At 40.8% G+C, this 17,522-nt stretch overlaps 1 pseudogene across 1 annotated transcript; it reads right to left on the reverse strand.

The window, feature by feature from the left end:
- Positions 1–6,667: 6,667 nt before the first annotated feature.
- On the reverse strand, positions 6,668–8,285 carry LOC105519907 (annotated as a pseudogene). Its single transcript, XR_001003038.1, has one exon. The product of XR_001003038.1 is annotated as a keratin, type II cytoskeletal 8 pseudogene (transcript).
- Positions 8,286–17,522: the final 9,237 nt, after the last annotated feature.

The following is a 17,522-nucleotide window of genomic DNA, read 5'->3' on the forward strand; positions in this document are numbered from 1 at the left end:
TTTTGTTGAAAACCGGACATTTGAATCTAATAATGTTGTAATTCTGGAAATCAGATTTTTCTCCTTCCCAGAGTTTGCTGGTTTTTGTTATTATGTTTTTAAAAATTGTTTTGGAGGTTCTTCAATTGTTGGAGGGTGTCTCTTTGCTAAGGATCGGCCTGAGGTATAAACTTAAGGTCTTCTTAGGTCTTTTCTGGGTCTACATCTTCTCCTTGGCATCTATGGTCACTTTCTAATTTTCCTAGATTTTATGGTTGTCTTACAAGTTTTCTAGTCTTTAACGTCTGGCTCCCAAAAGGGGAAAAAACAAAGAAATGAAAACGAGGAGGGAAAGAAAAGGCCACTGGCCTTTAAGTTCTTTGGAGGTCACTTCCACTGGAGGAAAAGAGGCCTGAAACAATGAGAGAAGTGCAAAAACAATGGCCACCTGCTTCTTGTCTGTACCACAGTGATCAGGAGCAGCAATCATCAATCAGAGCACAAATCCTCAATATTTGGAAAACAGAATGCTTTTTGTTCATCCTGGCTCCTACAAGCTGTGAGCAAGCTGCTCCTGGAACACAGGCACACTTGCCTGGGTGTAGGGATGAGTGGCTGCTACTGTGCTAAAAGCTAAAATTGACTAAAATTAACTACAATTTACCATTTCAACCTTCCTTTGGTAGTTGCAAGCTTTCAATAGACTACAGGATTCCACAGTAGTTACATCAGACAGATTCTGCTAGTGCAATTTTTGTCAATATGCAGAGAGAGATTCCTGGTGCTTCCTACTCTGCCATCTTCTTAGAATACTTTGTTTCCTATATATTTTCAAATTTTTCAGGGAGAAAAAATTTGAAAGGCTGCCCCTTTCTTGGAAGTATATATTATTTTAAATTAAATGCAGTTGATCCTTGTTATTCATGGTAGTTATGTTCTATACTGTTGCTGCAAACACAGAAATAGTAAATACTGAGTCATTGCTCCTAGAGGAAATATAGGGTTAGGCTCCAATAAACCTCTGGTCACCATATTTTCATCAACTAATCAATACATAAACTTGTTTTATGTGTGTTTCTATCTAAACACACCTGTTTAACGTCTTGTTGATTCATTAACATTGAACTCATGGCCAACAAAACTGTAATTCATGCCTGAATGTAACTTACCTAACAAACATATTGTCTCCCTAAGGCATAACACAGCCTTTTTTGTACTTAGAATCGCTAGCTATCACTTCAGCACTATGCTTGGGAGCTATTTAAAGAGTGAAATTACCAACAAAAACACAAAATTGTGAAATGCATGTGTTTTAGTCCATTTAGTGTGGTTACAAAGGAATACCTGAGGCTGAGTAATTTATAAAGAAAAAAGGTTTATTTGGCTCATGGTTCTGCAGGTTGTACAAGAAGCAAGACACCAGCATCTGCTTCTGGTGCAAGCCACTGGCTGCTTCTCTTCATGGCAGAAAGTGACAAGGGACCAACATGTGCAGAGATCACGTTGTGAGAGAGGAAGCAAGAGAGAAGGGAGAGAGGTGCCAGGCTCATTAACTATCAGCTCTCATGGATGGAACCAAGCCATTCATAAGGAATCTATCCCCATGGCCCAAACACCTCCCATGATGCCCCATCTCCAATATTGGAGATCAAATTTCAACATGAAGTTTGAGGGAACTGAGGTAGGAGGCAGGACTTGACTCCAGAGGCAGGGCTCAGGCTGCAGACCTGACTGAAGACTAGCTGAAACAGGGAGGAGGTGAAAGCACCCTCCACAAGACATACTCACCAGTACCATGTCAGTTTACATTGCCATGGCAACACTTGGAAATTACCACCCTTTTCCATGGCAACAAACCAACCCAGATGTTACCACCCATTTTCTAGACATTTCTGCAAAATCCTCCTCTTAATTTGCATATAATTAAAAGTGGGTATAAACATGGCTACAGAACTGCCTCTGAGCTGCTACTCTGGGCACACTGTTATGGGGTAGCCCTGCACTGCAAGTAGCAATTTCTCTGCTGCTGCTGTACACTGCCGCTCCAATATAAGTTGCTGTCTAACACCAATCAATTCTTTCTTGAGTGAAGCCAGCAAACTTCCCAGGATAACCTCCAATTTGGGGACTCACCTGCCCTGCATCAGAACAAACATCCAAATGATAGCAATGTAGTGCTAAAGAGACTGTGAAAAGGACATTTTTCACAGTATGAGAGCTAAAGTAAGAAGGCAGAGTATCATCTCGTTCTGATTCAGGTAAGAATGTACATATTGGGTGACAATTTTTTCACCACTCCGTTCATATCTGCAAATGTTACAAAAGTGCAATGGGTATTGACTTGGGAGTTACAAATACATTTTAGCAGGTAAGCAAATTAATGAATATTGCATCCATAAATAATGGGATCAACTGCATTTTAAACATACAAAAAATTATTGAACACCTTAAAATACATGATCCAGCCTTGTCAAATCTTAACATTTTGTTATATTTATATGAGGTCCTTCGTACACTTATTTTTTAAAATAAAACTTTGGCCAGGCACGGTGGCTCACGCCTGTAATCCCAGCACTTTGCGAGGCCGAGGCAAGCAGATTATGAGGTCAGGGGTTCAAGACCAGCTTGGCCAACATGGTGAAACCCCGTCTCTACTAAAAATATACAAAATTAGCTGGGCACGGTGGTGCGTGCCTGTAATCCCAGCTCCTCAGGAGGCTGAGGCAGGAGAATCGCTTGAACCCGGGAGACAGAGGTTGCAGTGAGCTGAGATCGTGCCATTGCACTCCACCCTGGGCAACAGAAGGAGATTCCACCTCAAAAAAAAAAAGGAAAACAAACAAACAAAAAAAATTACAGACTCATTTGAAGTTCCCTGTTTTCATCTTTCTTCATTCCTGCAATACAAGTACTAACCAGTTCCAACCCTGATTATCTTCTGCTCTCAAACAAGATCACACATTCAGGGTGATATGGCCATAGAACTTTTTTCCCTTTCTAAAGGCAACCACTATCCTGAATTAGGTGTTTATCATTATGTATGCCTTTACACAATTACATATATAAGTACTCACAATGATTGGTTTGCTTGCTTTTGAACTTTGTGTAAGGCGTATCTTCTGTACTATGCTTCTGCTACTTGTTCTGTGTTACCTTTAACATAATGTTTTTGAGAATTATCCAAGTTCATACATATTACTAAAGAGAATTTAGTTTTCTTGCTATATAGTATATCTGTATTTAGCCATTCTCTTGCTGGTGTTTTTTGTTTTTTTTTTTCACTTTGCTCTTTATGCAAAGATAAAATTCTGCAAAGATTCTTGTCAATGTTTCTTGTGCACATGTGTGATTGTTTTCTAGAATGTATACCAAAGAATGGACTTGCTGGAATATAAAACATAATTTATTTTTAACTTTATTAGATTTTACTAAATTATTCTCCAATTTATGCCTCTATCATCAGTGAATGAAAGAAAAGAGTTCTTGGCCGTGCGCGGTGGCTCACCTCTGTAATCCCAGCACTTTGGGAGACTAAGGAGGGTGGATCATGAGGTCAGGAGTTCAAGACCAGCCTGGCCAAGATGGTGAAACCCCGTCTCTACTAAAAATACAAAAATTAGCTGGGCGTGGTGGTGTGTGCCTGTAATCCCAGCTACTCAGGAGGCCAAGGCAAGGAATTGCTTGAACCTGAAAGGCAGAGTTTGCACTGAGCCGAGATCACACCACTGCACTCCAGCCTGGGTGACAGAGCCTGTCTTTGTCTCAAAAAAAAAAAAAAAAAAAAAAGAAAAGAATTCTTGTTGCATCCTAGTCTCATCAACACTTGTTATCGTCAGATATAAATTTTGTTGCTAAACAAAATTTAGCAAGGGTATCTCACTGCAGTATTGCATTAGAGTTCAGTGGTTACTAGTGAGATTGAGCACTTTGGCATTTCTTTATTGGCCATCTGTTCGGTTTTTTTTGTTTTTTTTTTTTACTTTTACTCAATTATCTGATCAATATCCTTTGTCTTCTCGTTTTTTTTCTCACTTACAAGAGTTATTTTTATACTCTGGATCCTAATCCTTTGTCAGTTATATGAAATGTAAATATCTGCTGCATGTGATTTCTCAGGGACACAGTCTGGGGCTCTGCCATCTTGAATTTGTGTCTTCTGTGGTGGCCTTGGGGGTCACCATTACAGTCAGTTATAAAGGAGAAGAGCCTGGAGGACTGTGGCTGGAATTTTTTATGCTCTATATTTGTCAGTGGGATACATCACTTCCACTTATTACAATATAACATTGTCACATGCCCACATCTGACTATAAAGAAGATTAAGAAATATTGTTTCATCACATGCCCCCAAAAAGAGAGAACAATTCTAGTGAACAGTTAGCAGTTTAATAGCCTTTAATTTTTTTCACACTGCTCTTGTCTGTTTTTAGTATTAGATTTATATTATTTTCATAAAATAGCTGTGGGTTATTGCCTTGTTTTCTATTCTCTGGAACAGTTTGCACAAGGCAAGTATTATTTGTTCTTTGATTGTTCAGTAGCACTCTGTCATAAATCTTTCTGACCTCAGCGGACAGTGTTTTTAGTGGAGGAACATTTTAAACTTCTGATTAAATTAATTCAATGGTTATATTCAAGTGTTTTACTTGTTCTTGGTAAATTATTTTTTCTTAAAAAGTTGTACATTGTGTCTAAATTTTTAAATTTCTTGGTGTAAAATTGCTTATAGTTGTTTTCCCTTTATTTTTGTTTCTGAATCTCATTGTTTGTCTGGTATTTTGTTACTTTGTTTAAGCTTATTATTTTTATAAATATCGGTCAATTTTCATGTTCAATTTGCTTTTGACCTACAATTTATTTAGAACCTATTTTAAATATCTAAATGTAAATATTATTTCAGGTATTTTTATTAATGATTTCTCATTCAATTGCATTATGATCAGAAAGTTTCATAGTGGTTCTTTGCAGAGGCGAAATAGCCCGGTTGTATATGTCCTATAATTAAGTATTTATAACTAAGTATTTATTTGGTAAGATTTATATATCAGGGCAACTAAATAATCTCAGCTAATAAGAAAAGGCTCTACTTTACAAAGGAATGACAGCAAATACATCTAGAAGAAGTAACAAAACTAGAAAATTATCATTTTGTAACCCCTAAAGAAATTACTGATTGAGGCATGAGCCTGTAATCCCAACACTTTGGGAGACCAAGGCAGGCAGATCACCTGAGGTCAGGAATTCAAGACCAGCCTGACCAACACGGAGAAACCCCGTTTCTACTAAAAATACAACATTAGCTGGGTGTGGTAGTGCATGCCTGTAATCCCGACTACTCGGGAGGTTGAGGCAGGAGAATTGCTTGAATTCGGGAGGCAGAGGTTGCAGTGAGCCGAGATTGAGCCATTGCACTTCAGCTTGGACAATAAGAGCAAAACTCTATCTCAAAAAAAAAAAAAAAGAAATTAGTGATTGAAACTAGGATCACCAATGTATGCCAGAGCCATTGGTCAAGTGATAAGGAGAGACAGGATGACAACGTATCCAGTGCCAAGTCATCACCCCAAAGATTACTTGCTGGGAGAAGAACATAAACTACTACAACAGTGCAATGGTGAGACCTGCAATGTTTAACTCAGTGATTAATCTTAGCATCCATTTTTAGTCAACAACCAGATATCATGTACCTCCTGATGTATTACATCATCTATCAAGTATTCTTGCTAAAAATATTTAACCTGAATCGAAACAAGCTTTAAACCTAAATTCTGTTTTGTAGGAAATACAAAGGGCAGAGGAAAGAGTTAAAACAATATCAAAAGGAAAAATTGGGGAAAATCTAGAAGTGAGATGTTCTGTAAGTGTCCAGCATTTTAATGACATGAAAAGAGTGATGGGGGGCTTTATTAAAACTAAAGGGATTGAAGAGATGAACCAATTGCAATGCAATGTGTGGTATTTGATTAGAACATGATTTGAATAAACCAATTTCAGAAGACATGCTGGAGATCATTGAGGAAATTTTGATATCAAAAGGATATTTTATTATATTAAGGAAATTGCTATTAATTGTATTATGGATAATAATTGTATTATGTTGTACAGGAACATTATTTGAGATAAGACATTATGATGACTCTATTTTACTTAAAAGTATCTGAATACACCACTTTCTTCCTTAGAAAGAAAAAATAACTGTTCTTATTCCTATAAGATAAAGTCCAATCTTGATACTGTGGTATTAAAAAAAAAATGCTTTAAATCTGGTCCCAATTTATGTCTATAGACACTTGCTCTCATACAGCTTATGTTCTAGCCTCACTGAATTTCTCACTGTTTTGGGTTTATATCATAAGCTATTTTTTTCCTACTCAAAATGCTCCACCCTACGTTCTCCATATAACTATTAAAATTTATACCATACATATGTACACATTTACATGTCCATACTCATCAAAGCAATATTGTATAATTCTAATGGTGGCAATGGCTATTAAAAACATATAAAATGTAAACTTGAAGGATATATACCCACCATGGAGAAAAGGCATTGGGAGTCAAACTGTGAGAGGTTATCAAACTTGACTGTAAGTGTGCTACATCTTTTTTTTTTCTTTTTTTTTTTTACAGTTGGCAGAACTAGCTGAGGTTTTATTTTGGACCAACAAATAAAAATAAAAATAAAAATAAAAATTGAATTGTTTTGTAGCTGGAGGCATGGGCAAGCAGGGTCTCCAGGCAGTAAACTCCCCCGCGGGTGGGCTGAGGGCTAGGGCTGAGCCTCAGTTGGGTCTCCTGTTCCCTGTGCTCCCCTGCACAGTGGCCTCCCTCCCAGGCTCTGGGGCAGCGCAGAAAGGGTAGGCTGAGAGGGGCTGCCGCAGCTGTCACTTGGACAGAACGTCAGAGGACTCGGACACCAGCTTCCCATCGCGGGTCTCGATCTTCTTCACAACCACGGCTGAAGGAGCTAGAGCCCGCGCCAGGGCCAAAGCTGGAGCCCAGGCCGCAGCTGAGGCCGGGGATTGTGAAGCCCCCATAGGCCGAACTCAGACCACCTGCAAAGCTGCCGGTGGTCTTCCTATGAATATTCATGTTCTGCATCCCAGACTCTAGCCGGCTCTCCTCACCCTCCAGCAGCTTTCTGCAGGTGGCGATCTCGATGTCCAGGGCCAGCTTGACGTTCATCAGCTCCTGGTACTCACGCAGCTGCCATGCCATGTCTTGCTTGGCCTGCTGCTGGGCGGCCTCCAGCTCGGACAGCTTGGCGTTGGCATCCTTGATGGCCAGCTCTCCACGCTGCTCAGCATCTGCCATGGCATTCTCCAGGGAAGCCCTCTGGCCTTTGATGCCCTCAATCTCAGCCTGGAGCTGGCTGATGTTCCAGTTCATCTCAGAGATCTCAGTCTCTGTGCGCCGCAGGTCATCCCCGTGCTTCCCAGCCAGCATTGCAGCTCCTCATACTTGATCTGATACATGCTCTCAGCCTCAGCTCCGCTGCAGTTGGTGAGCTCCTCCTACTGTGCCTTGACCTCAGCGACGATGGTGTCCATGTCCAGGGAGTGGCTGTTGTCCAGGGACAGCACTACAGATGTGTCCGAGATCTAGGACTGCAGCTCCTGGATCTCCTCTTCATACAGCTGCCCGAGGAAGTTGATCTCATCAGTTGGTGAGACTCCAGATCTATCTTGTTCGTATTAGCTTCATCCACATCCTTCTTGATGAGGACAAATTCACTTTCCTCCTCTGTACGCTTATTGATCTCATCCTCATATTTGTTCTTAAAGTCCTCCACCAGCCCCTGCATGTTGCCAAGCTCCCCCTCCAACTTCAGCTTCTCCTGGCCCAGAGTCTCCAGCTGCCACCTAAGGTTGTTGAAGTAGCACTCGAATATGTTGGGCATGTTGCTCCCAATGGTTTTCTGCTGCTGCAGGAGGCTCCACTTGGTCTCCAACATCTTGTTCTGCTACTCCAGGAACCCTACCTTGTCTATGAAAGAGGCAAACCTGTTGTTGAGGGTCTTGATCTGCTCCTTCTCCTGGGTGCTCACCACCTGGATGTTGGGGTCCACCTCCAGGACAAGGGGGCTCAGCAGGCTCTGGTTGACTGCGACTGTGGTGATGCCTCTCATGCCGCTGGCCCCACCATAGCTGCTGCCCTGGCCATCCCGAAAGCTGCTACTGTCCACTCCAGAGAAGCTCAAGGAGCTGATGTGGGACACCGGGCCCACTCGTGTAGGAACGGCTGCTGAAGGCCGGACGGTCAGAGGTGGACATCTTGTAGGACTTCTGGGTCACCCTGATGGACATGGTGGAGGCAGGAGTGGAGGCAGGTGGGCCAAACAAGACGATGATCCCAGAAGGAGCAGAGAAGCTGCTTCTTGGTCAAGTGTGGTATATCTTTTAGAAAGAAGGAAAAGATTCTAGGAAATACAACTAAATGGCTAAACTTGTTAATTCAAGGTGTTGAGACTATGTGCTTATGTGTATCTTTAAAATTTTTTTCTAAAAGGTGCACATGTGTAGCTTGTGCTAGTTGAACCCCATCTTCCAATTTATTGGTTGATAAACTTCAGCAATTTTCTTAATTTCTTCTAGCTTGAGTTTTCTCATCTTTAAAATGGGGATAACAATAGTGCCCACCCAAGTAGGGTTGTTGTGAGGATTAAATTTTATATATAATGTATTGTTTCATATTATATATGTAAAGCACTAAAGCATTTAGTTTGGCACAGAGTGCATGCCTAATACATATGAGGGATTCTCCGCTGGGACCTCCTTTGTGGCCCAAGTTCATTGTCAGTTTTGGCATATTGTGTGCCTGAATAAAATGCTTTATCTATAAGTGTTGAGTGCAATTCTATATATGTATATTAGATCAAGCTTGTTAATAGTGTGCAAATCATCCACATGCTTTTAAATTTTTCTTTGATTTTTCAACAGAAAACTGCTATGATCACCTACAATAATTGTGGATTTGTCAATTTATTTGTATAATACTGTTAATTTTATATATTTATATATATTATATATTTGAGGCTATATTAACAGGTGTTTAAATACTTAGAATTGTTATATTTTCCCTGGTTATTTTTTGAATTATTAGATGTCTACCCTTTCTTATATCACAGTGTTTTGTTTTTTTTTAAAATTTCTTTGAGGAACTTATTTTATTAGGGCTTCTCCAGGGTTTTTTTTGGTAAGTATTTGCATCATATATATTTTTCATTCTTTTACTTTCAAATTTTCCAAGGTTTTGGTTTTAGTGTCTTTTAAGTCTTGTAAAACACATAACTGAATTTTTTTTCCAATTTAATCATTTCTGTGTTTTAATAGGTAGGTTTTAAAAGGTTTAATTACAAAATGTGCTCCCTGATAAATTTTAGTAATTTCTATAGACTTTCTTTTTTTGTTGTTTTTTGAGATGGGATCTCTCTCTGTCATCGAGTCTGGAGAGCAGTGGCGCAATCTCGGCTCACAGTAATCTCCACCTCCTGGGTTCAAGCAATTCGCCTGCCTCAGTCTCCTGAGTAGCTGAGATTACAGGCACCTGCCACCACACCCAGCTAATTTTTGAATTTTTAGTTAGAGACAAGGTTGGCCAGGCTGGTCTGGAACTCCTGACCTCAAGTGATCTGCCCACCTTGGCCTCCCAGAATTCTGGAATTATAGGCATGAGCCACCATGCCCAGCCAGCAAATATTTTTAACTTTCATTTTGGTTTCAGGGGGTACATGTGCAAGTTTGCTAAATAGGTAAATTGTGTGTTGTGGGGGTTTGGTGCACAGATTTTACCAGTATATGCTTAAATATTGTCAATGCAGTTTTATTTGTATTTGTTCTATTGCATTCTCATTGTCCCTCCTGAACATGAACATTCACATCTTCTATCAATTCTGGAAAGTTCTCAGATGTTATCACTTTAAATATTGCCGCTCCTTTCTTTCTCTTTGTTCTCTTATTCCTGAATGTCTATTATATGTATGTTGGACCTTGTTGCTCTATCCTCTGAGTCTCTCATCTGCTCTTATATTTTCCATCTCTGTAAGTCTTTGTGCTACATTCTAATTTCCTCAGATCTAACTTCAATTTTGCTAATTCTCTCTTCAGCTAATTTGCTGATTAATTTATCCCTCAAGGGGTTAAAATTTTAATCATGTGATAAAATTAAAAACTGCCTAACTAGAAGCTGCTAGCTAGATCATGATATTCCTAACTCAAATAAAACAATGTTAACAGAATAGAAAATGTCTATATAAGGATACTTCATGTCAATGGTTAGAGCAAAACAGAAAAGACACTTTGCAACTACAAAAATGACTAAATTTCTCACTCTTGACTAACATAAGTGACGACTACTGCTCTGTTACCAGTGATAACTCTGACCCTCCTTTAATACTCCTGATACTTATCAAGTTATTAAATCACCAAATTTCCTCCATTTCTTGACAACGTCTGATCCAGAACTGACCCCTGCTTTTTTTTTTTTTTTTTTGTAGATGGAGTTTCGCTTTTGTCACCCAAGCTGGAGTGCAATGGCACGAACTCAATTCACTGCAACCTCTGCCTGCAAGGTTCAAGCAATTCTCCTGCCTCAGCCTCCTGAGTATCCTGAGTAGCTGTGATTACAGGGGCCACCACCATGCCTGGCTAATTTTTGTATTTTTAGTAGAGATGGGTTTCACCATGTTTGTCAGGCTGGTCTGAAACTCCTGACCTTGTGATCTGCCCGCCTCAGCCTCCCAAAGTGCTGGAATTACAGGCATGAGCCGCCACTCCTGGCTAACTCCTGCTTACAAATAGCCAGTTCAAGTGCAAATCCCCATCGCACAATTCCTCTGGTGTGTTTTCTTTTTTGCTGCAGGAAACAAAATAAAGCTAGCTTTTCCAAATAGCTTCAAAGTGGGTTTTAATATACTATATTTTTAACTTCTAGGTGTTCTATTTGGTTTGTTTGTAATCTGTTTTGTTTTTAATTTTGTCTGTGTTTTATTTTCTATATTTTCTACTCCTTCTTTTATAGCTCTAATTATTTTAAACATACTTAATTTTCCCAATCCAGGTCTATACAACACTTGTGTTGATTGAAGTTGTGGAACATAATTCTACTATTTACTATTTGCTAGTTTTTGTTCAAAAATGGATTATTTCTGTGTGTCTTTCAATTTTCCATTGTAATCCCATTTTGTTTTGAAACTATGTCCTTCCTTAGTGAATTTGTGTTTGCCTCTGCTAGGTATACCAGGTATAGTACCATTCCAGCACTAACTATTTTAAAGTCTGTTTATTTTTTCAGTAATATTTTACATAGAATGCAATTCACTCTTTATGTATGAGGAGATTTGACAAATATGTACATTTGTGTAACCATCCCCACAGTCAAGATACTGAAAATTTCTGGCCAGGTGCAGTGGCTCACACCTGTAATCCCAGCACTTTCAGAGACTGAGGTGGGCAGATCATGAGGTCAAGAGATCAAGACCATCCTGGCCAACATGGGGAAACCCTGTCTCTACTAAAAGCACAAAAATTAGCTGGATGTGGTGGTGCACACCTGTAGTCCCAGCTACTCGGGAGGCTGAGGCAGGAGAATCGCTTGAACCCAGGAGGCGGAGGTTGCAGTGAGCTGAGATTACGCCACTGCACTCCAGCCTGATGACAGAGCAAGACTCCATCTCAAAAAAAAAAAAAGATATTGAACATTTCTGTCACCCAGAGTTTCCATTTCAGGTCAACCTTCAAAATAAGATGCCATCTTGGAGAATTCTGGACCATGGAAGTAGCACGAAGTATGTATGTGAACCCTCTAACTTCATTAGGCTTAGGTCTGGGTTATAATTTTCTAAAGAGACATTTTTTAAAAAGGAAACAAAACTCTGAATTCTGTTTAAGGCAAACAAGCTTCATTGTTTTCTACCTGTTTGTTGGTATGGAGATTTTTCCCTCTAGTTCAGCCTTTTGGTGTGGGTGTAACTTTTTGATAGTTTCAGCATTCCGTGTATGTCTTAGTTAAATCTTCTTTTCTTGTATGTCCCCAAGGCCTCAAGTTCTCTTGATGGACATTAAACTAAAACTCCATGTTTAATAAAACCCACAATGCTGTTACCCAAGTTTTTTTTTTTTTTTAAGATGGAGTGGCGCGATCTCGGCTCACTGCAGCTTTCACCTCCTGGGTTCAAGCAATTCTCCTGCCTCAGCCTCCCGAGTAGCTAGAACTACAGGCGCATGCTACCACACCCGGCTAATTTTTGTATTTTTAGTAGAGACGGGGTTTTGCCATATTGGTCAGGTTGGTCTCAAACTCCTGATCTCGGGCGCTCCACCTGCCTCAGCCTCCCAAAGTGCTGAGATTACAGGCATGAGCCACCATGCCCGACCCTGTTGCTCAAGTTTTAGCTGCTAGGTTTACATCTTTGGTTTTTGGTTATCTCTTCCCCTTTTTTCATACATACATTTTAATGACATATAATGTATATACAGAAAGGTACACCAATCATAAGTATAGAGCTCAACATCTTTTCATGAGTGAACATTCCTATGCGACAAGAACTCAGCTAAAGAAAAAGAACATTACTAGAAACCTGTTAGGATTCTTCCAATCACTCCCTTCTTCCAACAAGAATCATTATTCAGACATCTAACACCATAGATGAACTTTACCTATTTTTGAACTGCATATAAATGCAATTATACAGCATATACTCTTTTGTGTCTGGCTTCCTTTGCTTATAATTATGTTTGTAAGACTCATTCATTTTGTTTCATGTAGCCACAGTTTGTTCATTCTCATTACTGTTACTATTCCATTGAACAAACGCAACAGGATTTATATTATAGGTGGACATTTGGGTTGTTTAATTTTCCTCTTTGCTACTGGAGCCTGGGATTTCTCTTTACTTTCTTTGAGCTCTGCTGTGTATTGAATAGGATTAAAGCAGCATTTCCTGATCAGCAATTCTAGATGTCCTGTGTCAAGGAAAGTTTTAGATATTACTGACTGCCAAAGCTCCAGACACATAAATCATATGTGTTTGTTTTGTTTTGTTTTGTTTTCTTTTGTTTTTTTGAGACCGAGTTTTACTCTTGTTGCCTAGGCTGGAGTACAGCGGCACAATCTCAGCTCACTGCAACCTCCACCTCCTGGGTTCAAGCGATTGTCCTGCCTCAGCCTCCCGAGTAGCTGGGATTACAGGTGTGCACCACCATGCCCGGCTAATTTTGTATTTTTAGTAGAGATGGGGTTTCCCATGTTGGTCAGGCTGGTCTCAAACTCCTGACCTCAGGTGATCCGCCTGCCTCAGACTCCCAAAGTGCTGAGATTACAGGTGTGAGCCACCACTCCCAGTCTGATATTCTTACTTCTCAAATGATTTACTTTAGCTGATGACTTATTTCTTTAGACTGTCATCTGTATTTGATTCCTGTGAACCAATAATGAGTGAATAAAAACAGGAGCACAGGGATGAGATATGTAATTCATTTTGTAGTCATGATCTCTTGCCGAGTTGAGATGCTGCATGTGCAAGGCTAGTTTAATGTTAGTAAGTGTAAAATACTGAAAAAGTATGTTGTAGAGATCGAGTGGCTGGGCCGGGCACGGTGGCTCATGTCTGTAATCCCCCCACTTTGGTAGGCTGAGATGGACGGACCACCTGAGGTCAGGAGTTCAAGACCAGCTTGGCCAACATGGTGAAACCTGGTCTCTACTAAAAATACAAAAAACTAGCCAGGTGTGGTGGCTGGCACCTGTAGTCCTAGCTGCTCTGGAAGCTGAAGCAGGAGAATTGCTTGAACCCGGGAGGCGGAGGTTGCAGTGAGCAGAGATTGTGCCACTGCACTCCAGCCTGGGCGATAGAGCGAAACTCGGTTTCCAAAAAGAGAAAAAAAAAAAAGAAATAGAGTGGCTAAAGACAGCAATAGTATAAAGTGTGGATATGGTTGTTTGGACCCAGGATCTCTTGTCTAATTGACACTGAGAAGATGAAATGAGAAGCACATTCTCTTGATGACTCAGTGGTATCTAATCAATGTGTAACCACTCCTAAATGGGGCTGTCTTTTATACTACTAGCTCAGTGGTTTCAAACTGGAGGCAATTTTGCAGCCCAGGGGATATTGGCAATGTCTGAAGACATTTTTGGCTGGCATACTACTGGAATCGACTAGGTAGAGGCTAGAGATGCTGCTAAACAGCCTACAATGCACAGGACAGCCCCTACAATGAAAATTACCCAGTCTCAAGTGTCAGTGCTCAGAAATGCCTTGCTAGACCTAGACAAAAATTCTAAATCAAAGGCGTAATTAAATAAATAAACAATCAACTACTTTTCAAGAAATGATAGCCTTAGGCTGGGCACAGTGGCTCTGGCCTGTCATCCCAACACTTTGGGAGTCCAAGGAAGGAGGATCACTTGAGGCCAGGAGTTTAAGGCCAGGAATTCAAGATGAGAGTGGTCGACACAGAGAAACCTAGTCTCTAAAAAAAAAAAAAAAAAAAAAAAAAAAAAAGAAGGAGAAATAATAGTGCTACATGGACACATCCTTCTATATTTCTATCCAAATTCGGACACTCTGTGACATCCAGCTCATACTTGGCTCGCCCTAATTCTTTCCAAAACTGTAATGGTGAGTCCTGCAACAACTAAATCCAGTTAGAATCTGAATAAAATTACTCAGATTTGACATTAATGTAACTGGATATGTACAATTTGTTTATAGATATTAAAAATTAACAAAATTGCTCTATGATTTATGCCATTATTGTTTTATCTTATTGTTGAAAACACTGAAGTTCCGAGGCCATAGAGTAAGTCATTTGCAAAAACGGCATTAGACAAAGAAAAATCTTGATGTTGTGCCTTGCAGTTAGGCTACAAGGTATTCTTTTCCTTTGTTCATGTGTTTTTGCAGCTTAAATTTAGGACAAAGCTAAATTTCATTATTACTCCAAAGGAGGTGATTACCTAAATCTGTCCCTTCTTCCTCCAGGCAGCACATACTACTATTTGTTCTTCTGATTCATTTCCCCTAGAAAGCTGAGAAGGAGTTTTATAATGATATTATTGGTTTTGTAAGTGGTGTTTCCATTGTAATGCTATTACGGAACCAGTGTTGTGATAAATGATCTGTGTATAAGGGAAATCACTTTTACAAGACGTAGAAAATTAGACACGCTTCTGCTTTGCAATAACAATAAAAACCACGGTGAAAAAATATTCTCCAGTTTATTCCCATCTGCACCAGCAGGGAAGCTTTAGAAGATGGGTTCTCCCTAAAGTCTTCTAAACACGATTACTACTTACAAGTACCATGTCAAAATGCAAATTTCCTCCAAATCCTATTGACGGCCACTACGTTCTTAAGCTTAGCATGACGTGGGCCCTTTAAGAAAACCAGGCGCTTCAAACTCCACCCCTCTGCTGACTTGAAGCCGTGTGAGTCCGCCTTTCCAAGGCGGTTAGTTTTGTGGTGAAGCTAAGAGAGAGTTAATTTGCCCCCTGCTCTGCCTGGAAGGAATGTTCCTGTTGCAATAAGCTGTAAAAGTGGAAGCTTTAAGATACTATGGAATAGGGAACAATAGAAACTTGTGAAGTATGGCAGCCAGCCCCACTCTTAAGATTCGATCACAGTGCTGAATAAAGTGGAAAGAATGTTGTTAAATCTGTTTCCCCCTGTGGTGCTTCTCCCTGCTAGCTTTACTCTTCCATTTCACTCCTCAAGTGAGCTTTCCAGAATCCGTTTCCAACTTAACTAGCTGATTGTCTCATGTGCTAGATCCCAAAAAAGTGAGAGAACTAAGTTTCAGTGCAAAGTAAACTGGATCACTTGTAACAGAATGATTTAGATTGCCTATATGTTTCTCAAGAGCAAAGTCAAGCATTTCCCCCCTTCTGCTACACAAACAGTGACAGAGTTCAGAAGCCCTCTAGCACTAAGCTAAACTACCTGGGAGAAATGGGGGTTTAGTTGCTGTTGGCATTTAAGCTGTTTGCTGAAAGCAGCCATCTTGGTGAAAGATGATGTCATTTGGAACACTTGGTGTTTTCGAGTTTATTCTGAGGTGCCAGTTTCCAAGAGCCATTGAATCACCGTTTAATCATGAGATCAAATTTAAGTTTAAAGATAACGAGGGAGTGGGAATAAGAATCATTCTTCCTTCTTCCTAACGCTTTAGAAATCTTTCAGAAAGTTCAACGCAACAGAAAACAAAATTACACTTTTTTTTTCCTATTTTCTGTTTCCATGTGTTTGTTCTAATGTTAACTAAGCATGGGTAATAAAACTAGTCTGGTCAGTTTCACTTTCCAATTTTTATACATAAGTGAAAGCTGTTTTGTGTCAACAGGGCAAAGTGTTTAGAATGCTCTCACCTGCTGAGCCAATTGCCTGCAAGCCTTTGGGAAGAGGGAGGGGGAATAAAAGTTTTTGATTTTTTAATTTCTTAAACTGCAAAGCTAGAACCCTGAATTAGACCGCATTATAGTAATTACTGTTTTATTTTTACATGCTAAAGTTTTCTAGGAGATAGGAAACAAGGGTGATGTACTCCCACTCAATCATTACTGTTTGTATAGCATAATGTTATGTCCGCAGTTACTTTGGAAAATTGGCACTTAAAGAGGTGTTTCACTCTTCTTCTAAAAGTGTTTCGCTTTCCTTTTTTTTTCTTCATTAGATAAATGTTACTATCTTAATCCTACTGCGTGATACGTGCTGAAAATGTTTGCAAAATGCAGAGAAAAAAGAAAAAAAACAGTTGCACCTTGTTTAAACAATTGAGCGCAATGTGGTTTATGAGGTTATTAAAGGGGGTGTGTGTCTCTCCTGCAAATTCTTTCCTAACAAGGTTAACCTGCGGCTGCTGTTGTTTCATCCTCCTCGGCCTCTTGTAGAGGAACTTTGTTCTCTTAGGTTTATCCAAGCCTTCCCAGTCAAAAACACCTTGCTTTTGAGAATATAAAACTGCGTGTATGTGTGAAACAGATAGAGGGAGACACGCGAACACACAGTCGGCGGAAGATGGGGCCACAACACGGTAGAGGATGGGCGCCGGAGCCCGGCTGACCTTTCCACGTGTCCCCGGCACCTGCGAGGCTGGTGGGGCATCAGGTTTCTTTTTTCTTGGGGCGGGCGCGAGCCCGGAAGAGGCTGGGCGGCCGCGGGCTTAGATCAGGGGGCTCGTAGGCCCTCCCTTGGAACACGTGTGGCTGGCGAGCTGGTGGTGCGGGGGCAGTCCTTGGCTTTCCCGCACCCGCAGTGCCTGCGCGTTCCCAACCCGCCCGTGGTCACCAGGCGGCGGCGGGCGGGTCCCCGAGCTTTCAGCCAGCTCTGTTGGGCGGCCTAGCTAGCGCGCCCGGCCCGGCTGGAGCAAGCTCCAGTGCAATACTGCCCAAGCCCGGGCGGGGTCTCTGTTCTCTGGCAGAGGAGGTCCCTTGGCAGCGGGAAGCGCCCTCTCTTTCTCTCGCCGCCGCTCCGAGTCTGCGCCCTGGTGCCAGGCGCTCAGCTCGGCGCTCCCCTGTGCTCGCCCGGCGCCCACTCATTCGCAGCC

Source organism: Colobus angolensis, unplaced genomic scaffold, assembly GCF_000951035.1.
Source record: "Colobus angolensis palliatus isolate OR3802 unplaced genomic scaffold, Cang.pa_1.0 Scaffold361, whole genome shotgun sequence".
Lineage (NCBI taxonomy): Eukaryota > Metazoa > Chordata > Mammalia > Primates > Cercopithecidae > Colobus > Colobus angolensis.